A 24697-nucleotide genomic window follows, 5' to 3' on the forward strand; every position below is an offset into this window, starting at 1 on the left:
CTGGTCATGAGAGATGCGACGGGCCACAGGGGCCATTACTGTGGGTGGGGGACAGCAAGGGAGCCCCTCATTCCCCGAGCCCCTTCGACCTCCTCATTCCCCACACTCACGCTCCACATGCCCCCCCACTTTCTCCCTGCGCAGCGAGCACCCCCCCCCCCCCCCGCAGGCAGCGAGCGGGGCGTGCGCATCCCAAACTACCGCCCTCCAGCCAATGAGGGCGTGCGGCTGTGGAAGGCGGGTGGAGCGCGTGCGTGCGTGCGGCCGTTGGGGGCAGGGCCGCCGCTGGGAGGCGGAGCGGGCGCAGCGGTGTGAGGTGTTTGTCTCCTGGTCTGTGCCCGTGGTGGCTGCGCAGCTCCGGGGGGTGAGTGAGCCGGCGGGGGTCTCCGGTGTCTCCGGGCCGTGCGCGAGGGGCTTAGAAGAAGGAGCTGCTGGGCGCGTCCGTGCCGAGGAGGAAGGGGGGTGGTAGCAGTAGGAAGGTGAGTCCGCCCCTTCCCCCCCCCCGTGTGATCGGGGGAGGGAGGCTGGGGCGGGGCGGGGCGGGGCGGGGTGCGGCGAGTTCCCCGGGGCGCTCTGGCTCCAGCTCCTGTTGCTGCTGCTGTGCCTCTGGCTTCCTGCGGGAGGGACGCAGGCGCGGTGCGGGCTTTGCTTTCCCACTGCCCCTTCGGCGTGAACTTTGTCTGGCAGGGGCCCCGCGGGGTGACCCGCTCCCCGCCCGTGTCTGTGCTGTCGGGGGCGTGTGTGTGATTTTGTGGGGTGGTGGCCTTGCAGGTTGTATATCCGTCCCCTCCCTGTCCGAACTAGGGATCCCTGATCCTGCAGCCTTTGCCTACATGACCCTACCTGGGGCTTAGTCTCTGGTGCAAATGTTGCAAGTTTGGGCCTTAAAGTTGTATTAGTAAGGACTCCTGTTGAGTGTTGTCTTTTACTTTTTGAATATATTTATTTTAATAATGGACTGCACTTAATCCTACTCTTCTTAACCATCTATTGGCAAGCCAGCGTTTGGAAATGGTGTTCCTATAAAGAGATTGCCCTGTAGTGATTTATGGGGCTTTGCAGGATTAAGTTAAAGTGGCTTGGAAACCAGCACACTCAGTGTTCGACAATAGGTAATAGGTATTGGTCAGGCTATTGATTAAATATTCAATAAAATACACAGATGAGTGTTATGGTAATGTTTAGGAACTCTAATCGAGGAATTGGGTAGGCACTGTATACACAAGCAACAAGAAAGACAGTGTCTATCCCAGAGAGGTTTCAGAGTAGCAGCCGTGTTAGGCTGTATTCGCAAAAAGAAAAGGAGCACTTGTGGCATCTTAGAGACTAACAAATTTATTTGAGCTTAAGCTTTCGAAAACTTATGCTCAAATAAATTTGTTAGTCTCTAAGGTGCCACAAGTACTCCTTTTTATCCCAGAGAGCTTACTTTAGAAAGAGTGATAAGATATATCTTGCTGACTTTATTAGAAAGAAAAGGAGTACTTGTGGCATCTTAGAGACTAACCAATTTATTTGAGCATTAGAAAGCTGACTGTAAGTAAAAGATCTACCCAAAACAATCTCTTACAAAGTGTCCTTACTGTGTTGGGTATATAGATTTTTTTTGTTTTTTTTTTACGAAATTATTAAAATTACTGTAGCTGAAAGAGATTGGAGTGAGGGATGACACTATTCAGTTTTATTTGTGGCATTTTGTATTTTTTGTCTAGTTTTCTCTGTGTGGGTTTTCACTCAAACAAGAGTAACAATTTTCAAAAATAGGACAGTCTGGTTATAAAAACAGAAGATGATAGTGATGTGAGAGGAATTGTAAAATCCAATTTAATTTTAAAATAGGACATTAAAATGTCTGTTTCAAAGTGTGAGTTAAAGTAGTTTTGAATTCTGTGATAGAAGCAAATGTTGGATTTCATATCTAATGGTGCCCTTGAAATAGGGGGACTTCTATAATGTTCTGTTTAAAAATACTGTCCCAGTGATGAGCAGTGTGTCTCTAAATATATTTTCTGATCGCTGAACCAGGTCCCACTGACAATGTTTTGTGCATGTTTATATGAATTTTTCAAGTTGTTGCAGAGGCATAGAATTAAACAAAGATTATAGGTAAACCCTTAAGTTCTACTAAATGTACAAGAAATAAAAGAATCTGTAGTTTAGAAATGTAATATATTTTTATTGTAAATTTAAAAATCAGTTTGTTGTAGGGCCACTGAAGATATTTAATCAAAATCTTGAGGATCTTGCTGTTAAAAGCAACATGTTTTGAGTCTATTTATCTTTTAATTTGAACTCTGAAATAAAAGCATACTTCCGTGTTTATTGCCTTGTTATGTAATGTTGTCGTAGGCAATCTTTTGTTTAGAGTCTTGTAAAGCACTTCTGGAATGATAAGAGTCTGGGTGGTAGTCAAAGGTCTTCATAAATGCATTGCAACTGCGTGTTCTTAGTGGTCTTGATTAGGGTATGTCTGTACTACAATGGCACAGCTACAGTGCTGCATCTCTGCTGCTGATGACCATGGTCTGTTGATTGTAGCTAGGTTGATGGAAGAATTCTTTCTTTTGTGGACCTAGCAGCGTCTACGCTGGTGGTTAGGTCTAGCTCACTACATTGCACAGGGCTTGAAATTTTTCACAGTCCTGAGCAAAGTAGCTAGGTGAGTCTAATTTTTGGCCTTTGTTACGTACTGTAACTTCTTTGGTGTGAATTTGTTCTGAACTCTGATAATTGGATGTATCTCACACATAGATGATCCAATTGGAAATTTTTTTTTTCAAAATAGTAAAATAATATCTTCCCGGAACACCGTTCTTATTGGCCTGCTTCTTGAGAAGGATTACGTAGAGACTTGGACATGGGAGTCTTTTTATGTTGAGAAATGAAAATGTTTTCAATGTGATAACTACAATCCTTCATAGTTAACTTACGTACAGTTCTAGTATTTGATAGATGAGTTTCCAGTGATGATGCTAATTACATCTTGGTTACTCCTGCATTGGCAACATCAACCAGGGTTTTCAAAAGTGGCTAGTAATTTTTCAGTGCCTCAATTGTAGTGTATGCAACTTCAGACACCTTATAGGGGTCTGATTTTTTCAGAGGGTGAGTCCGCCACCCTTTCTAAAAATCAGATCTCTTTCAGGTGTATCATGCTGCACACCTGAAATCAAGGTGGATAAATATAATTGATTTTAAAAAATGTTTTTTAATTTAAATTGGATATTTTGATTGTTTAAATTATAATTTTTCTTTTTTAAAATCTGTTTTAAAATGAAATCTGAATTTAATGCAAAATACATAAAGGCCTAACTTTATTATAATCTCTTAAAACATTTAGATAAAAATGTGTTAAATCCATGAGCCTGTATCAAAAACTTTGAGTTAAAGGCTGATTTTCTGTATAAAAAAAGATGTTTTTCCCCTTATTTTAACTTTTGAGGTCAGGCTTCATAAATATGGCACAGCAGCTCAGCCAAAGTAACTTAGGAGACTGTCGCATTGTCATCGTCAATAGGACGGGGTGGGTAAACTTTTTGGCCCAAGGGTCACATCAGCGTTGCAAAACTGTATGAAGGGCCAGGTAGGGACGGATGTGCCTCCCCAAACAACCTGGCCCCTGACCCATCCAACCCCCCCGCTCCTTGTCCCCTGACCGCCCCTTCTTGGGACCCCCGCCCCTAACCACCTCCTGGGACTCCACCCCCTATCCAACCCCCCCTGCTCCCTGTCCACACCCCCGCCCCCAGACAGGCCCCCTGGGACTCCCATAGCTATTCAACCCCCCCTGTTCCCCGTCCCCTGACCCCTCCCCCAAACCTCCGCCCCATCCAACCTCCCCTGCTCCTTGTCCCCTGACTGCCCCGACCCCTATCCACATCCCCACCCACTGACAGCCCCCCTCCCCCCCCGGGACTCCCACACATATCCAACCGCTCCCTGACTGCCCCCAGGACCCCCTGCCCCTTATCCAACCGCCCTCTCCCCTCCCCCTTACCATGCTGCTCAGAGCAGCAGGAGCTCGCAGGCCTGTTGCACAGCAGGAGCAGCAGGCCAGAGTGCTGGCGGTGTAGCGCGCTGAGGCTGCGGGGGAGGGGCGACAGAAGGGGAGGGGCCAGGGGCTAGCCTCCCCGGCCAGGAGCTCAGGGGCTGGGCAGGACGGTCCCGCGGGCCAAAGTGCGCCCACCTCTGCAATAGGAACTTAAGTTCTGGTAACTTTCACTAAGGCATATTTGAAAATTTTCCCAGGCTTACATGAAATAATCAGTTTAATTAATTAACTATAGTTAATCCCTCTGTTTAATAAATACTTTAGCTGTAAACATGAAACATCTTTTGATAAGAAAAAATTATGTATTCAAAATATTTAAGGTTTTGTTCAATAAAAGTCAATTTTATGTTGAGTTGTGTGATGTAGCTATGTTGGCGCTACTTTTATGCGTAGACCAGGCCTAAATTCTGAAGCAGAGTTATAAACAAAAACAGAATCCTAATATCCAGTCTCCTCTTGAACCAATACACATGTTCTTTCCTGATGATGTTTATTCCTGTATGGACATCACTGCTACTGCTCACGTTACTACTGTGATTCTCAAAATATGAAATGTTTTTCTTTCTGAAAATCTACTCTTTAGTATGTGTAGCTTTTGATCACTGTAAATTAGTCAAGTATGTATATACTTGATCATAAGCTGGTTCGTTTATAAGCTGACCGCACCAAGATGGATAAGTAAAAATGGTAAAAACTGTGTGACCCTTTCATAAGCTGACCCTGTATTTCAGGGGTTGGCAAACTTTGGCTCCCGGCCCGTCAGGGTAAGCCACTGGCAGGTCGGGACATTTTGTTTACCTGAAGCGTTCGCAGGCACAGAGCCCCTCAGCTCCCAGTGGCCCTGGTTTGCCATTCCCAGCAAATGGGAGCTGTGGGAAGTGGCAGTACTTCCCGCAGCTCCCATTGGCTGGGAATGGCAAACCGCGGCCACAGGGAACTGAGGGGCTGCACACCTGCAGACTCTCCAGGTAAACACAACAATGTATTAGATATTCAATTCAATGATTTCATAGAGTTTAAAATCATCAAATTTTTTGTGTAGACCCGTTTATAAGCTGACCCCCACTCTTTGATGCGTCACTTTTTTTCCAAAAATATTCGGCTTATGATCGAGTATATACGGTATACAAATGACTATTAAAGTGTCCATAGTTATACCTCTAATGTTCTTTGACATTAATTTCTTCAGGATCTTTCTTCTCTAGCAGGTGTGCTTAGATATCATGGTGGTATGTGCCTTTTAATATCCCTTTCTTCTAGATAGTGATATATTCAATATGTGGGTATTTATTTCCATATGCAGGTATTAACAACTCTGTATTGACTCCTTAGAGCCAATTCAACTTCAGTTGGAGTTGGTGGAGAAGCTCCCCATTAACTGCATTAGGATTTGGATCAGATTCTTTAATCTTCATGTTGTCTATCTAAAGAAGACTTGTATTTGTGTTCTGGCAGCACCCGCAAAGTGATGGGTGGTATCCACACATAGGAAAATAGTCTTGCTGTGGAGAGCCTGCAGTCTAACAGGCTAAATTCCAGTTACAATTTATTAACATCTTGTTACAAACTAGACCAACTAAATTTCTAAATATGCAGACTTTCCTATTTGGAACCATAGATGGTCTCCTGGAGCTTCAGGTTTGATTTCCACTGAAGTACAAGAAGTGAAGCTTGATGTTAAACTCTTCCTCTGTATATTTACTGTAATACAAATTACAAACTTCTTTAAAAATGTCCAGTTTTTGTGGTTCTTGAAATGGTAAGATTGTAATTCTGCAATGGAAATTGAATGCTTAGGACAGTGGTTCCCAAACTGGGGTTTGCAGAACGTTACAGTGGGTTCGCCAGAAAAATTTCACTGATGGTGGCCAGCGGGCCACAAGCATTAGAGGCAGCAGGTGGGACCCAGTTGCAGGGCAGACAGCCCAAGCCCTAGGGAGGGCGGGGCAGGGCACTTGGGGCTGGCAGCCCGAGCCCTGCCCCCCGTGAGCGGGGGGGCTGGCAGCCCGAACCCCAGCACTCCAGACGGGGCTGGTACCCCAAGCCCCAGAGAGAGTGGGTCGGGCAGTTGGGGCTGGCAGCCCGAGCCCCGGCGGTCAGCTGGACCTGCAGCCCGAGTTCAGTTGACCGAGGCGGTCAACGGGGTCCAGCAGCAGGAGCCCCGCAGAGTGCGAGGAAATTTAAACTTAAATCCCTGGAAATACTCATTTTTAGGAGGGGGTTCACAAGATTTCAGTGTTAAAGTTTGGGAATCACTGGCTTAGGAACACTTCTTTTAAGCCATAACTAAAAGTACATTCTTAGAGTGAGAGAGCACAGGAAAATACACCAACCAACATTCAGCCATGACTCTGACCATGCTTTTGTTGATTCATTGATTTACGGACCGCCTGTCTTTCATAAATTTCATTATCTGTAGTTCTGTATGTGGTTTTGTACTGGCCTGTGTGTGTAAGTAAGGTATGTTAGATGTGAAATGTCTTTCTGCAGTGTTCAGGAAAAATTATATGAATGAGTGATCTCTACTAGTGACTTATAAATTTGATAATCTTCATGTAGAAATAATTGAAATCTTCAGGAAAGGGAGGATTCTGGGAGATGGAAGGAAAGTGAAGATAGACAAGGAAATAACCAATGAAGTCATTAACAAACTTTTACAAACTGCAGTGGTGGGATATAGAATCTAGCAGCCGTAACTAAAGTTAAGTGTTTTGTGGTGGAATAGATATGCAAACACCTAAAAATGTTAATTTTGAAATTGATGCTCAGGTATGTCAAGAAATCTATTGAATGAGCCAGATAAAGTGCTAAAAGTTATAATGTGAGTAACTTTAGAACTACTGATGCAGGATGTGAAACTGGGTATTTATAAGGATTAACAGCAGCATGGTGGATAGCAGTGATGACTGGAATACAGATATTGAAGGGTATGAGCTTTCTAGGAGAGAAAGAAATAAAGGTAAAAATGGTGGGGTAACATTTGCATATCAATAATGTGGTAAGCTGTAAAGAAATAAGCAGCGATTGGCTAAAACAGTCTAGGTCAAAATCACTTTGGGTAAGAATTATAAGAGGTTCTGTTAGGGAGTGTTAGGTGTTTCCTGTGGGCCTCCAGATTTGGTTTTGGATATGGAGAGAGATCTCTCCAATATTATTAGAAAGATAAAGAATACTGGAAATAGTCATTATGGAAGACATTAATTTACCAGATATAATTGGAGAATAAATGCTACAGATAATTGTAAAGCTGAGTTATTCCTGGATATAACAATAGCTTTCTTCACCAGTTAGTCACTTCACCACCACGAGGTGATGCTATTTTAGACTTGCTTTTGGTAAGTAGTGAAGAGGTTGTAGAAAATAATCTTGGATTGAGTGATCATGAATTGATACTGTTTAAATTGAATGGAATAATAAAACACTTGAATAAATTTAAGATTTTTAATTTCAGAAGGGTAGATTTTGAAAAATTAAAGGAACTAGGTAGTGAAGTTGACTGGACTGAAGAGCTCAGGGAAATGCAGAGGAGGCTTGAAATTTCTTTAGCTTTCATCCCTTGGATTTATCTGGAATTTGTACCCTAAGCCAGCAGGGAAAATCTTGTAAGAGAGGGCTCCAGATAAAATTGGATGAATAATCATCTCAAAAAGAATATTGGAAGTAAGCAGAGAGCATACAAGGAATGGAAAGAGGGGGATTGATCAGTAGAGAAAGCTACATCTTGGAGGTCATAAAGTGAGAATTGTCAAAAAAGTCAAGCTGTTAGATCTTGCAAAGGAAATTTTAAAACAAATAGTAAGGTTCTAAGCCCAGTGTTCCCTCTAATTTTTCCCACACATGACCAGAATTAATTTTATGTGCACCAACATGGAGGTGATGTGTCACACATCACCTCCATGTTGGTGCACATAACAAAATTCATGTGGTGAGGCTGAGGGGTCCGGAGTGTGGGAGGGGGCTCAGGGCTGGGGCAGAGAGTTGGGGTGCAGGTGTGAGGGCTCCAGCTGGGGTGGGGCTGGGGATGAGGGGGTCAGAGTTGGGGTGTGTGTGGGAAGTGAGGACTCCGGCTGGGGGTGCACGCTCTGGGGTGGGGTCAGGGATGAGGGGCTCAGGGCTGGGGCAGAGGGTTGGGATGCAGGGGGTGAGGGCTCTGGGGTAGGGCCAGAGATGAGGGGGTTGGGGTGCAGGAGGGTGCTCTGGGGCTACAGCGGGGAGAGAGGACTCCCCCCAGCTCTCTCTCCCCACAGCAGCACACTGGCTGGGGGTGGGAGGTACCTCTCTCCGTTGCGGCAGCTCTGGGGCTGGGGTCACGGGATAGGCGTCCTTCCCCTGGCCTTGGCAGGTCCGGGCTCAGTTGGGGGGGGTCACCCCTCCACCGGTCGTGGTATGTCCCCACAAGGCGGGTTCCCTGAGTGCCTGTGCGGTGCTAAATAGGCTGCTGCACAGCAGCGCAGCTTACAGGGACCTTAGTTTAAACCTTATAAATAAAGAGAACAAGAAAAATAAGGAAAGTGTGGTAAAAGGACAGGGTAGATATTAAGGATAATCTAGGTATGATCCCAAAACTAAATGAATTCTTTTCCTCAGTTTTCAGTAAGGATGCTAATGGAACAGGGGGGCAAAGTAGGATGGGTAATGGGAATGAGTGTACAGAAATGGTAATTACCGCATCCATTGTGGAAGCAAAACTTCAAGAGCTGAAGTCTCATGGACTGGATAGTCTCCATCCCAGAATACTGATTGAACTGGTACATGAACTTGCAAGTCTGATAGCAAGGATTTTTAATAAATCTATCAGACCTAGTGCAGTGCCATGTAGCTGGAGAAAAGTAAACGTACTACCTATATTTAAGAAAGGGTGGGATGGGGGAAGTGATCTGGGCAACTACAAACCCATTGATCTGACCTCAGTAGTATGGAAGTCTTTATAACAAATTTGGAAGGAAAGAATTACTGAAGACCGAGATAAAGGCAAAATGAATAAAATACAGTGGGGGTTTATTGAAGGTAGATCGTGCCAGACTAATAAATATCAATCTTTTATAAGATAACTAATTTTTTTTAAGACAAAGGCAATGCCTTAGATCTAATCTATCGGTACTTCAGTAAAGCATTGGCTGCAGGACCACATGGGAAATTATTCATCAAACTGGAGAAATGGGTGATTGGTACAGGAATTGAAAGATGGGTAAGGAATTGGTTAATGGGAAGACAATAGTGTGTTGAGCTGAAAGGAGAACTGTTGGGCTAGAAAGAAGTTATTATTGGAGTTCTTCAAGGATCAGTCTTGGAACTGATTTTATTTAATATTTTCATTAATGACCTTGGCACAAAAGGTAGGTGTGCTAATGAAATTTGTTGATGACATAAAGTTGGGAGGCATTGTCAATACAGAGGAGGATCAGAATATTATACAGGAAGAATTGGATGACCTGGAGGCTGGAGTAATAGAAATGGGATGAAATTTAATAATACAGAGTGCAATGTTATGCATTCAGGGACTAATAACAAGAGTTTCTACTATAAACTGGGAGTTCATCAGATGGAAGCAACAGGAAGAGGAGGAAGACCTGGGTGTATTAGTCATCCCATGATCGACTATGAGCCACCAGCGTGGTGTAGCCATGGAAAAGACAAATCTAGAGGTGAGGGGAAAATATTAATGCTATTGTACAAGGCACTGGTAAAAACTCATCTGATATTCTGTGTAGAGTTCTGTTCACCTGTGTTCTTGAAAGAATAATTCAAACTGGAACAGGTGCAGAGAAGGGCTACCGAAATGATCGGGGACTAGAGAGCCTCTCTACTCTTAAGGATTCTTTAAGGAAAATGACAGTTCCCCAGGATGTTGAACCATGGAACTATTACTCAGCTGTTTACACTGTTGTTGACCAGGGAACATACTTCAGAGGTTCATGGTTTCAATTTACAAAAAGTAACCCCCATCACTTATGATGCTTTTTGACACATTCCAAGTTTTAGACTTGGTTTTGACAGTCCATGGAGAGTACGCTTGTTCTACTTCAGGAACTACTGATGTACCTGGGACAATACTTTTAGAAAATGAAATGTGATCTACAAAAATCTCATTAACTGACTTCACATCACAAATTCCATTTTCATGACTTTAAAACTTGTTGAGTAAGTGGGATTGTGGTGGACTTTTGGTTCTGAAACATATATGTTTAAACTGAAGGGTGGGGGAAAAAGCCTTTAATCAGTTTATGGTACTCTGTGGCCACTCTGCTGTTCTTAATCCACTAGGTCAGATAGAGCTATCATGTGTCCGTCTATCTGCACTGGGAAGCATGCTCCCAGCTGCAGTGTAGGCATAACCTTAGGGCAGTGGTCCCCAAACTTCTGAGGGTCATGCCCCCCCATGACCTGTGTCTGCCCGCCCCCCCCCCCGGAGCCACGGCTGGGAGCGGGGCCATGGCTCCAGGGGCGGCAGGGAGGAAACAGGATGTGGACAGGGGTAAAGGGGCCAAGAGTCTGGGAGTGGGGGCTGGAGCAGAGCTGAGCTGGGCTGCGGTGGGGGCTGGCAGCCGGGCCTGTGGCCAGATGCGGCTCTGCTCCCAGCCTCGTCTCCAGCCTCTACCCCAGCCAGGAACAGGGCTGAGGCTAGGGGCTGGCATGGGCCTTGGAGTCGAGCTGTGCCGAGGCTGGGGATGGAGACAGGAGCCAGAGACTGGGTGGTGCTCCCTCCCCCCCCCCCTTGGGGGCTGGCCCATGCCCTGCCATGCCTCCCTGGCTGGGAGTGTCCCACAGTTTGAGGATATTTGGCTTAGGGTATGTCTTCACTGCAGTGTTAGTTTGACTTAACTCAGAATGGGTGGGGTGTTCCCACGCAGAACCCTACCCTTGCCAGACCTGTGTGACTGTGTCCACAATGGTGCTGTACTAGCTCATGTGCTGGAATGGATCTCTAGCAGCATATCCAAAGTTTTTAGTGGTGCTTTAAACTTAGTTGTCCTTCTTTAGTTTCTTTTGTGAAAGTGCTCTTGTGGGTCTTTCTGATGATTATTTCTCTGCTCTACTATAAGGCTGGTGTCAGCTACTAGCCAGCTAGCAACATGTGAGAAGGATTTCTTGGGTGGCATCTCTGTTTGAATGCTATGGAAGTGAAACAAACATGGAAAAGGCAAATGCAGAGCTAAAGCACGGTGTAGAAAAAGAGGACTGAGACAAAGTACAGCCCAGATAAAAAATTTTGGGATAGGATTGGGGGGCTGACTGCATCTGTGGTTGATTAGTCTGCATTCTCACTGCAAAATAAGTGGGTTGTTATTGAAATCTGAGCTCCAGCCCATGCCCTCAGCCATGTCTGCTAGCTCTGGTTTAAAGCACCCTTAATCCCACAAGTTAGAGTTTTTTTTCTGTGTAGATAGAAGGGGGCTGGAGCAATACCCAGGCTACGTCTGCAGTGAAGACATACCCTTAAAACAAATTCATTCTGGAAAACAGCAAACAGTATAGAAAATTAAATACCTACTGATTGTCATTTGCTGCCACTTAATGCACAGCAGCCCTTAAACGATGCTTCTATCTTAAATTTCCAGATTGTTTTAAGGTGTAACCCCATGTAGATAGAATGTGTTCGCAGTAATTCATTCTGGAGGTGACAAAAGCAGCAATCATACACAATAGGAAGGCCTGCATCCGAAAAAAACCAAAAAACTGTTGCAACCTGCTGGTGAGGTATAGATGGTAAGAAATGGTGCTAAACTTTAGAAATATCAAGGCTGAAAGTTAGGTTTACCATCTTTGATTTGCCTCATATGTGAAGTTGGCTGATACTTGGCAATCAAACTCAGTGACCTGGGTTGTCAGCTGATTGCTCAGAGTAATTGGCATGTGAACAATGTTGTAGTTCTTGTTTAGGAGACTCATATTTTTCATGATTGAGTGTATATTTAACAGCTGAAACATTATTTGGTATGCTTTTGGAATAAGTTATACTTTGGGCCTGTACCTTAAATATTTTCCTAGGTTTTGTCATTTTATAGTAATGTAAAGCCAGTGCTGACACTGTCTCCCTAACTCAAAAGGTTTGTTACAAGTGACCTGTTGGTTTCAATCTGGAATTTCCTGATTTTTTTTGTCTTTAAAATATAATACAAAACTAATTTCACTTTAAACAACTTCAATGCCCACTTCTAGAGTAAGAACTCTCCTATACAATAAAAATTTAGGAACAGCATCGTGGAAAATATTATTGAGGCAATAACATTCTAAAATAAATGTTGCATGAAAGGGGGTCTCGCACTTGATAGCTTCTGAAGGCTAAGTTTATTGTACACATTAGAGGCTCCCTGTATTACTCCGTTCCACCTCACAAGCTTCCTATGTGCATCTCTTCATCTTGATCTATTTCAGGGACTCCCTGCAGCTCCCCTGTTCCCCTCCTGCCATGAGTTCTGTGTGCCTCCTGTTATTGCCCAAATGCCAGGGGCTTCATTTGCACCCTTATACCCTCCCCCCCCCCATGCCAGGTGCTCTACCCCCAGTCTCCTCTGACCAGGGGTTCTTTGTGTTCACCCATTCCTTCCCCCTCCCCCTCCACAGGCTCTATATGCACTACCATTCTCCTTTTCTCCCATTATTTGTCTGGGAGATAAGTCATTCGGGTTGTCAACATGTTAAACTCTACTGGGAGGATGACAGAGGTATTGATTGTTAGGCTGGAAGGCATTAATCGGTGCCATCAACCAGTTTGATCTAAAGACAATTGCAGAGGTTCTTAAAGCTGTGGCAGGGCTCCGTGTGTCCCCTATTTTCCCCTTTTGTTTTTTTGATTTTTTTCCCCCAAAAATCAGTAGGGTTTTTGCCATTGATGTCTAGCATATTTCTGGAAATTTTGAAAATGATCAGACCTGGCATTTAAAGATTATCACATTATATACAGACAAACTAACCCAGAAATGCCATCAAGTTCAGTGTAAGGCCTTTGCAAGGTCAGTCAACTAAAAAACTGTAGAGTGGGTTAAAACTTCAGAAGGACTTGGAATTACATGTCTGTCAGTCTGATATAGATCTCAGACAAGAAAATAGAGTGGATGATATGGGACTCAGTTAACACAGAATTAAAGGAGGGTAATATCACTAATGCCAATCAACACAGGTTTAGGGAAAATAGATCCTGTCAAGCTAACTTGGGATCCTTTTTTTTTAATGACCTTACATGTTTAGTTGACAAAAGTAATAGTTTTGATCTAATATACTTAGACTTCTGGAAGGAATTTGATTTGGTACCATATGATATTTTGATTCTAAAAAAAAAACCCCAAAATGAAAAAGATCTAAAACTAAAATGCACACATTACCTGGGTTAAAAGGTGGCTCTGATAGCTCTCAAAATGTAATTGTAAGAGGGAAAAATCATTGAATGGGTGTGTTTCAAGAAGGGTTCCACAGGGATCAGTGCTTGGCCTTATGCTACTTAACGTTTTTATAAATGACCTGGAAGAAAACATAAAATCATTCTAATAAAATTTGCAGATCACATACAGATGGGTGGAATGGTAAATAATAAAGCGAATGGGTCACAGATAGTGATCTGGATTACTTGGTAAACTTGGCATAAACAAACAGTATTCATTTTGATATGGCTAAATGTATCCTCCTAAAAACAAAGAATATATGTCATACTTACAGAATGGGGAGGGGTGGGGAAGCAGCACCTGTGTCCTTGGGGGCAGGAAAATGATATGGGGGTCATGTCAGATAACTAGCTGTGTGAGAGCTCCAAGTGTGATGCTGTTGCCAGAAGAGCTAATACGATCCTGGGATGAATAAACAGGGGAATCTCCAATAGGGGGAGTAGAGAGGTTATTTTACCTCCCTATTTGGCACTGGTGTGACTGCTGCTGGAATACTGTGTCCTGTTCTGGTGTCCACAATTCAGGAGGAATGTTGATAAATTGGAGAAGATTCAAAGAAGAACCAGAAGAAATAATAAAGGATTAGAAAACATGCCTGATAGACTCAAGGAGCTCAGTCTACTTAGATTAACAAAGAGAAGGTTAAGGGGTAACTTGATTATAGTCTGTAAGTACCTACATGAGGAACAAATATTTAATAATGGGGTCTTCAGTATAGCAGAGAATGGTATAACAAAATCCAAAGGTTGGAAGTTGAAAATAAACAAATTCAGACTGTAAATAAGACTAAATTTTTTAACAGAGGAATTAATGTTTGGAACAGCTTACCAAGAGTTGTGGTGGATTCTACATCACTGACAGGTTTTTAGATCAAGATTGGATGTTTTTTCTAAAAGATATGTGCTAAGAAAAATTTTGGAGAAGTTCTATGGCCTGTATTATACAGGAGTTCAGACTAGATGATCACAGTGGCCTCTTTTGGCCTTGGAACCTGTGAATTCCTTGCCAGATATTTGCTCATCACACAGACTGAAAGCTTCTTTTAAAAAGTAATCTCTCTGTCTGGGAGTATTGACCTGATTAGTGAGACATTCTTTCCTCATTCACGGTAGACACTCCAGTATACCAGCTTACCAGCCTTTTTGGTAGCAAGTTCTTCTGGCAGAACTTGGACAAAAGTTCTGGTATTTTAATGAATCCATGCTGGCCTTGTAAGGAAAGTTTTGTCTCGTCTCCTCTAGATGGCCAGTGAGGGTATTTTCTGTCAGGTGAAGACCTCAGTTTGGATTGTTGATCAGTATAAACTCAAGAACACAAGGTTCTTTTCCCTGGCATATCAGTTCTTGATGGGGGTGGAGCTCCATAAGCATGATATTGGATGCTGGAACAGTTTTTATAGTGGAGGTGCTGAGAGCCATTGAACCAAACTGTAAACCCTGTATACAGTGGCAACCACTTCAAGCCCGGGGGTGTGGCAGCACCCCTAGTTCCAGCAACTATGCATGGTATATATGAGTAGATGAGCTAACTGGAATTTATTTATTTATTTATTTTATTTTTGGAAGGGTTCAGTGGTTGGGAATTATCCCACACCTGGATTGTATGTCTTCACTTTTGGAGTCTAATTCTTACATCTGCTCTGTCTACTTTGGCTATGCTAGTCTAAAAGTAGAGGATCATGTCAAGATTTGTATGGTGCCAGGGGAGGTGACCAGTACTGCCAGCCAGCAGGATCGGGTTGCCAACTCTGACTGAAGCTATTCTGGGAGATTTTTTTTTCTCCCCAACATGACGTAGTGTCATTTTCTTAAAATATCCTATTAAAATCTCCTGGATTGCTTTCAATAGTCACTAGGAGATTGATGCCGATTCCAGGAGACTCCAGGCCAATCCTGGAGGGTTGGCAACCCCTATAGCAGGATGGCAGTGGCATACCATGCATCTTTACATACGTACATAGAGACTGACTGACTACATGGCCATGTCCAATGTATTCTTTAATCTCTACTGCTTGTATTACATTTCCTGGCTATGTTTCAGTCTTGTTCTCGCAGCTTTGAGTTTGCATCAGAGGCATAGCGCCAAAACTTTGCCTTCCCTGGAGAACTTTGTTTTTTTGGGCAGGAGAGGGTGAGGGGTTCACAATATCTCATTTCAGTTGGTCAAATGTAGAAACTCTTCCCAGGTCTTTGCCGGTTTGACTTCATCTTATGCCAAACTTTAGTAACAGTTGCTGGTATTTTCCCTTGGGACATCTGTTACTCTCCAGGAGTGAGAATCCAGTATAGGTGATATTGTTGGAAAAGAGAAAATTACTTTCATTGTATTTCTGCTTTTCTGTAGTTTTCTCTCCTGAACAGACCATCTAGGTTAGGACTTGTCTATACTGGCACTTTACAGCACTGCAACTGTCTCGCTCAGGGGTGTGAAAAAACACCCCCCTGAGCGCTGCAAGTTTCAGCGCTGTAAAGTCCCAAGGTAGTCAGTGCACCAGTGCTGGGAGCCGTGCTTTAATGTTGCTAGTGAAGAGGTGCCCTTATTGTCTTGGTTAACATTAGTCAGTATAAGATCTTTCAGAGAAAAGTGAAAGAATTATGAAATCTGTTTCTAGGGGATATTTCTTCCTAAACCTATTAGCTGGGTGTTAACTTATCTCCTGAAGCATGAGGGTTTATATCCGTATGTTTTTCTATTTTAAATTAAACGTGATTGTACCCATTATCTATATATGTATTTTTGAATCTGTCTGAGCTACTGGCCTCAATAATATACAAAGCGCTTTGTTGCCTTTCAGTTTAATTGAATGTCCTTTGCTTTTGTATTTAGAATTGCCTGATTTAACTTCTCCATACCCCTTGTTGTTTTATATACTTATGTAACCTTTTCTTTGTCTCCTCTTTTTAAATTAACAGTCCCAATATTTCCAATCTTTTCACTTGGGAGTCTTACCATATCTCTAATGATTTTCATTGTAAGTTTCTGGATCCCTTATCTTATCTCTCTTGAGACAGGATGAGCAGAATTTTATTTTGTATTCCAGGAGAGAATGTGTCACTGACTGATACAATGGCATATTTTAGTAACTCCTGTTACGCTCCAGAATGGTCTTGAACTGAGTCTATTTATCCCTAGGTATACAGGCCACTGTCCTACTCAGACTTAGTTCTCAGCCAGCTCTTGTATTGAAGACCCATGCAGAAAGGACTTTTATCTTTCCTTAGGGCCCAGCCTCTTCACCCAATCTCATCAATCTAGAACCACTTTGAATACTGAATGCAGTTCTGGTCACCCCATCTCAAAAATGATACATTAGAATTGGGAAAAGTACAGGGAAGGACAACATAAATGATTAGGGGTATGGAACAGCTTCCCAGTCAGGAAAAATTGAAAGAACTGGGACTGTTCATCTTAGAAAAGAGATGACTAAGAGTGGATATGATAGAGTTCTACAAAATCATGAATGGTGTGGAGAAAGTAAATAAGGAAGTATTATGTACCCCTTGCATAACACAAGAACCAGGGGTCACCCAGTGAAATTAGTAGGCAGCAGGTTTAAAAGAAACATAAGGAAATACTTCACACAGTGCACAGTTAACCTGTGTAACTCATTGCCAGTGGATGTTGTGAAGGCCAAAAGTATAACTGGATTAAAAAAAGGAATTAGCTTCATGGAGGATAGGTCTATCAACCCATGCTATGGGTTTCCCTAAACCTCTGACTCCCAGAAACTGGGATTGGATGACAGGATGGATCACTTGATAATTGCCCTGTTCTGTTCATTTCCTCTGAAGTATCTGGCACTGGCCATTCTTGGAAGACCGATGGACTGGGCTAGATGAAGCATTGGTTTGACCCAATATGACTCTTGTTATGACAGACTACTATCAGGTTCAGAAGGGAAGATGCCTATCCAACATCTAAATTTTGTGCCACCTTGGCCAGCTCCCCACCCGCTCTCTCCAAGAATCCAGAGATGGTAAAAGAAAAGGACAAAATAGTCTGAGTCCAGAAGGGGAAACTGTCCATTAGGTAAATATCTGATTCAGTCTGAAATTCACTTTCAGAGTCTAATTGAAAAGATACAAAAATCTTTGTGTATTAGAAATAATAAGATCTTGGGAATCCTTACTCTTCTCTGAATTCTCACATGAACCAAGAAAAGTCTGGTATTTACTGAAAGTTGGTGCTTTGTCTTCTAGGTTCGTGTGTAGTTTGTGGTTTTTTTGTTCTTTTTTTTTTTTAAATGAACTATTTACAATAGAGGAGTTTACATTTTTAGGTAGCCCTGTCTCCTTTTCTTCCTGTGGCTTGAGTTTTGTAAGCTGCTAACAAAGGTATGGTCAAACTTTTTAGAGACCAGTAAATGTTCTTAAATTAGAGCAGAATTGACTTTTCTCAATTATTACATAATACAAAATAAGGTAGAGTCTCTAAAATATTATTCCTGTTCTTAATTAGTATTTATTAGAAGAGCTTCAGTCTGTCTTTGAGTAGCAGATGGTATTCTGGAACAAGATCCAGAGAGGATCTGGTTAACAAGATGACATGACTGTTCCCTGACCCATCTTCGTGGAGGCAAGACAAATAAGCTTACTACTATAAGTAGCTCCAAAAATAGTGGGCCTGATTGCCTCAAGGTCGTGTGATTTATATTAAAAGTGTAGGTCCATCTGCTTTTATAACAATGATTTTGTTAGAATTTGCAGAAGTCATTTTATGCTACCTTTTAATAGTTGAAAAGTGTCAGTACTAATATAGAATCATATTGCACAAATGAACTATTAATTATACTGTACTTATCATGCAACTGGTGCTTATAAATACACTTCTCTGTATAGATTACGCCATCACTGATGCAATTAATCATATTTCATACAGTTACCGTTTTTCACTTGAGTGGTTAGCCAGTATCTGAGGTCTTGCAGGCTAAGTTCTCTCTAAGCTGCACAGCCATGCAGCTGCCTGTTGTGCTCAGGGCTGGGGTGGGGAGAGATGCCTCTCCCCAAGTCCTGGACCTGCTGCAGCGCCCCTTCCCCAGCCCTGAACCTGCTGTGGCTGGGGGACAGGCACTTCTCCCTCCTTTGCCGCCGCCCCCCCCCCCCCAAGTGCTGCTACAGGAAGAGTGGGCTGGGGGGGGAGTCCTCTCTCCCCACCATAGTCCTGGGGAGCCCCACTGCACCCCGCATCCCCAGCCAAAGCCCTCACCTTCCCCTGTCCCCCAACCCTCTGCCCCAGCCCTGAGCCCCCTCCCACACTCTGAACTCCTCAGCCCCACCTCACCACATGAATTTTATGTGCACCAATATGGAGGTGATATGTGACACATCACCTCCATATTGGTGCACATAACAACATTTCATTCCGCACATGGGTGGGAAAAATTAGAGGGAACACTACTTGCAGATTGTTTCCATTTCCAGTAGGAGAAATTGACAATGGAGTCAGGTGTTTCTTTGATGCAGTCCTGTTTATTTACAAAGAATGTACATAAAGTCCTTCAACGTAGTAGGAATCAAACAGGAGGCAGGTTTTTTTTTTTGCTCCCATTCTAAACCAGCCAGTAGTCTACCCAAAAACCTTTTAGCTTTTTCTCAGGTTCATATTAATAAGTGCTTTTTTTCTAGCTATCCTTGGCTTTCTGGTGTCTTTTCTGTCTGCTTCTGTTATGTTTCTGGCTGCTTCTCTCACACACAGCTTTATCAAACAATACCTCTGCCCACATGATTCAGTGCTGTCTGGCCTAGTTCGTGGCCTGTATTTTGGGCGGTAGCTTCTATTATGTTGGCTAGCTTACTCCAAAAGAGGCTTAACTGCTTCTTGCATTTATCCTGAATGAAGAGCAGCTATTATGCCCAGCAGCTTCAGTGAAGTTTCACACAACCCTCAGAATAACAGTACAGTAGCTATTTTTGTAGATTCCTACAAAAGGTGTAGGATTTAGTGTAGGACAGGGAGTCTTCATTTGTCTACTAATAAGTTGATTTATGAAGATTCGCATAACAATTTGAGAAGCAAGCTTTAATGTCAAAGTGTTCGCAAGCATTACGATTGCACGTAATAGGTATTTTTCTTTGTTCACCAAAGTAAAAACATAGAAAACATATCTTCTAGTGACAGGTTTCAGAGTAGCAGCCGTGTTAGTCTGTATTCGCAAAAAGAAAAGGAGTACTAGTGGCACCTTAGAGACTAACCAGTTTATTTGAGCATAAGCTTTCGTGAGCTACAGATTTCCTCACTGTATTTTCCACTGAATGCATCCGATGAAGTGAGCTGTAGCTCACGAAAGCTTATGCTCAAATAAATTGGTTAGTCTCTAAGGTGCCACTAGTACTCCTTTTCTTTTTGTATCTTCTAGTGGTGGTTCCTAATTTTTATTTTGAATCTAGTTCATGAACATATTGCTGTGCAAGTTCTTCTCTCCATCAGGTTTACATTTAGAAGCTTGCACCATAAGTGGTGTCAATTCTCATTCTGAATGGCTGGTAAAATATTATAGACAGTCCTTATTTCAGGTATAAAGGTCAGTTTTATTCTTTTTTTCAAGATGGTGGTACAGTAACTCCCCACTTAACATCCTCTCGCTTAACGTTGTTTCGATCTTACGTCCCTGCTCAGTTACAGAACATGCTCCATTTAAAGTTGTGCAGTGCTTCGCTATAATGTTGTTTGGCTGCCTGCTTTGTCTACAGCTGGCAGCCCCCCTTATCAACTCCCCTATGCCTCCCGCCCCTCCCTCCCCTGCCTCCTGCCCACGGCAATCAGCTGGCTTGTGTTCAGGAGGGAGGGGGAGCCCGCGCACCATGTCCTCACTCCTCCCCTCTCCCTCCTGAATGCCGCAAGCCAGCTGATTGCCACTGGCAGGAGGTAGGGGAGGGAGAGGGGAGGAGTGAGGATGTGGAGTAAAGGGGGAGGAAGGGGGGAAAGAAGAGGCAGGTTAAGGGTGGGGGTTTGGGTGGAGTGGGTGGGCCGAGGGTTGAGCCCCCCGCCCCTGGTGCTTGCAGAGTAGGGGAAGCTGCTGCTGCGCAACATGTTTCTCCTAGCCTACAGCACCTTCAGCCTCCTTGCCTGCCTCATTGTCTCCAGTGCCCATGGGCTGTGCCTTTGTGGGGTAAGGCAGGGGTACCTCCCAACTATAGTACTGTACTGTATGGCAAAAAAATTTCCCTGGAACCTAACCACCCCACCCACCCCCATTTACATTCATTCTTATGGGAAAATTGGATTAGTTTAACATCGTTTCACTTAAAGTTGCATTTTTCAGGAACATAACTACAACGTTAAATGAGGAGTTACTGTAATTCTGTTTTTAAGCTCACATTAAACAAGGTCCTAAGTAGCTTTTTAAGTTCAAATTTTAATCTTAAGGGAGTTCAATTAATACGGGATGTTGTCTTCAAATGCTTGACCTTTTTGATAAATTTATCTGGCTTGTGAGGAGTATGTTCTCTTGCAAAACTAAATGTGTGGTGACCAAAGGATACTGGGAAATTAATCTGCTTATAAAAACAACCTAAAAAAGACTTCTTTTGCTGATGATTTATAAAATTGGCCTGAAAGGATTTTTTTTTTTTTTTAATTTCTTTACATTAGAAATTTAAGGTCTTGTTATACCCTGTTTTTCCTGGAAGATCGGTGGACATCTGCGGAACTAGTAGGAATTATCACACAACAAAATAAAATCTGGTTGAGGGTATGTCTACACTGTAGCTGGGAGTGTGCCTCCCAGCCCAGGTAGACACACATGCTAGCTCAACTTGATGAAGTGCACTAAAAATAGCAGTGAGGACATTGCAGCACACAGATGGTGGCCTGAGCTAATCCCCTGATCATGGACCTGGGGAGTCAGGTAGGCTTATACGTGAGTGGTTAGCCCATACTGCTGCCCATGCCACAAAGTCCACACTTCTATTTTTATTGCAGTAATTTGAGCACAGTTAGTGTAAGTCTCTCTAACTGGACTGAGAGACACGCTCCCAGCTACCGTGTAAACATACCCTGGGAGGCTAAGTAGTCTTATTCAGTCTGTTAACACTAACACCTGTCTAAGTCAAATACTTTGCCAACAAAGACCTTCTGTCCCAAATATTTTAAAATTCAATACCCTGGCCCTCAGGTAAGAGCTGAAAAAGCTGCTGCTTCATTTTCATATCTTCTGAAGATGTCTTCAGCATCAAGAGTGAAGACCAGATTTGAAATTCTTAATATATGTAAGGTAGGAAAAGAGTGGAATGCCTTCCCCAAGGAAATGTTCAGGCCAACTTTATGCATCATTTAAAAGAAAAAAATGAAACTAATTTTTTTACCTTTGTGGGTTACCTTTACCTTTCTTGACCATGACCTTAATTTTTTATTACAGTTCTGCAATTTTTTGTTCTATGAACCTTGTACCTGTTAGTTTCATTGGGTGACCCCTAGTTCTTGTGTTATATGAAGGGGCAAATACCACTTCTCTATTCACTTTCTCCATACCATTCATGGTCTTCTAGACGTCTGTCATCTCTTTTCCAAGCTGAAAAGTCCCAGTCTTTTTAATCTCTCATCATATGGAAGCTGTTCAATACCCTTAATCAGTTAGGGTTGTGCTATATTTGTTGCAGTACACTCAACTTGTTTCGCTTGTAAGTGATTAAGAGTTTATCTCTTGATGCTTTGTGAATACAAGACTTGCTCTTGATTTGGGTGATATGAAGGGTGTTGTCTCTGATTTACTTTGATAATGTAGTCCCTTTCAGCTAATGGTATTTAGAATTTTTGTGGATATATTGTTCTATCACCTATGCTTACTAAGAACTTCAAAAGTTGATGCCTCAAGTTTTTATTTGACATGTCCATGCTAAAACAGACTCTACAGCCCTGTTAATGATTTGTTTTCCTTGAAGCTCTCTGGGTTGAACCGGCAGGCCTGTATAGTAACTGACTTTTGTGTGCAATTAAAAATGTTTTTGACCAAGTATTGTAAAAGTAAAAATGTTAATACGTTTTTCTTAAAACTTAGCGTTCTGTTGTACAGAAAAATCTCTCAAGATTCCATCAACAATGTTTGTGAAATGAGTAGCCACCAAAGAAATTTTTCTTTATTATTATTTTATTATCATTATCGATCTTTACACATTCATTATATCTTCAGCTAAAAAAGAAAATTACTCAGAATTGGTTAAAATGGTATTGGTAATCCCAACCTTTACTGGATATTTAAACTACGAAATAGAACTTGCTTGTATGGTGGTTAAAATTGGTATTAGTCACTTTGGCTAGCTGGTGGGAAATGGCAGGATTTAGTGTGACTCTTGGTAACTCCAGTGATTCTACTCTTTTTGGTTTGTGTGTGAACTCGATATTTGGAAAAGGTTGACAGGACTCTTAGTAAGGCTATAAGCATACAATTTCTAGCACTTGTCCTGTAAATTCCCTATTCTGCTACCATTTTTTGTAATTACTGTATTTTTTTAATTGGTATTAATCTAGCTCATCTGTCTCCAAGAATAGCCTAGTAAGCTTTATTGATATAATGCTATAATATTGACCAAAAATACTTGGAATTATATTTCTATATGAACATATTCCATAGAAAGAATTAATAAGTTAATTACAATACGTCAGCCAAGTAAAGTACGTAGCAAAAGTAATTATGCTCTTGAGTATACTCCCTTAACTACTATTAAGGGTTTTATATTGTACTGTGGAAATTCATTTGGATTGAAACTTGAAGAAAACACTTCAGGGTTAAGAAAATTAAGTATTTTAACAATTTGAAGGAAGATACAATTTGAAAATATTTTACTTGTGACAATGTAATTTTGGAGTTTTTTGAACTTGTATCTTAAAACACTGCATGGGGTAAGCCCAGGGTTTGAACTCAGGCTCAAGTGTAACCCTCTCCCTCCCCTCCATCTACACACAACTGGCTTGGTCCCAGGACCCCAGGGGAGATGTGAAGGGGCTGAGCCTGTGTCAAGCTGGTACCCAGGGGTCAAGCCCTATTGCTTTGTACTGTAGATGCAGTCCTACTGGACTCATGTTCTGGGAGTCCGCCAAAAGTCTCTCTCCCATAGACCGGTTTTCTTTGTTCTCTGGATAGTCAAGTTTTCCCACACTGCACCATGAACAAAGGCCATGTCTTGGGAGGGCTCTAGGGAGTCTGATACGATTGGTTGGACTTGGGTCTGCCTACTGCATTGTTCAGGATATTTGAAGCCAATCCCAGCAACCACCTGTATCAGCACTAATTCGGTTTCAGCATCTTTCTAGATATGGACATTAGAATGGCAGCCCAACAAATTCCAAAGTGTGTACCAAGGAATGTCACTACATAGCCAGCAATCGCATGGGTGCCAAGAGCTTCAGTGGCATAAGATTGCCAGTGACGGACAGAAACTAAATATTCAGCCAGACCACCTTAAAGACCTAGGCAAAGATTGATCCAGGTGGGACTCAATCTGCAAGGAGGTCACGGTCCCTTTGTGAGTTGATATAAGAATGCTTACCTTGACAACCACTTCTACCACATACATATGATTCCTGAGATTTTCAGACACTTCCAGGTCAGTTCCCTGTGTGGTGTTGGTTCCTTGGACAGTCATCAATATGTAATCATCATAGCAGCTTTAGAAAAGAAGGTCTCTGTAGTCCCTTAGGGCTTGTCTACACTGGCAATTAACAGCGCTGCAACTTTCTCACTCAGGGGTGTGAAAAAACAACCCCTGAGCGCAGCAAGTTGCAGCACTGCGAAGCACCAGTGTAAACAGTGCTCCAGCACTGGGAGCTACGCCACTCGTTGAGGTGGTTTTTTAGAGCACTGGGAGAGCTCTCTCCCAGTGCTGCGCTGCGACCTCACAAGGCACGTTAAAGCGCTGCCATTGTAGACTAGCTCTTAGTAACTGGCTGGTCTAAGTCAACACTAGCCAGATGGTATCTACAGTGGTTGATGGAATTTCTGCAACTGATCAGGGACTTGAGCCTGGTAGTGAACTTGCATAAAAATCAGTCTCCCTCCTTGATGGAACTGTTAGCAACACAGAATGGAGATTTCCCTTTTCCCAGCAGGATCCTGAAACTGGAATCTTTGGGCAGTTTCACGTCAAGTTGTATGTCTGTATTGACAGCATGCTCTTCCTGGGGGCTCCTGCTGTCCTTCCAGGATTTGGTCCTGTGGGTGCAGTTTCATATCCAGGGCCTTCAATAGTACCCAAGAATATCTCTCCACTCTATGGAGGGAGCTGAATGGCTGTTTGCTTCCCCAAAAGATCAAGAATCACTGCATTTGTGG

The 24697-nt window shown here is 42.7% G+C and overlaps 1 protein-coding gene across 3 annotated transcripts in view; it reads left to right on the forward strand.

Annotated features, from left to right (window-relative positions):
* The first annotated feature begins 230 nt into the window (after window positions 1-230).
* The window catches only part of PALS1 (protein associated with LIN7 1, MAGUK p55 family member), a 142715-nt gene continuing 118248 nt past the window's right edge, over window positions 231-24697 (forward strand). Inside the window, exon 1 of one of the 3 annotated variants that reach the window (XM_074955497.1) lies at window positions 231-364. The gene's annotated coding sequence lies outside the window, so the exon portion shown is untranslated. Of the gene's footprint in view, window positions 365-397; window positions 480-9675; window positions 9697-24697 lie in introns of those variants that run through there. The other 2 variants (XM_074955498.1, XM_074955499.1) reach the window with 2 other exon arrangements.

Source organism: Natator depressus, chromosome 6, assembly GCF_965152275.1.
Source record: "Natator depressus isolate rNatDep1 chromosome 6, rNatDep2.hap1, whole genome shotgun sequence".
Lineage (NCBI taxonomy): Eukaryota > Metazoa > Chordata > Testudines > Cheloniidae > Natator > Natator depressus.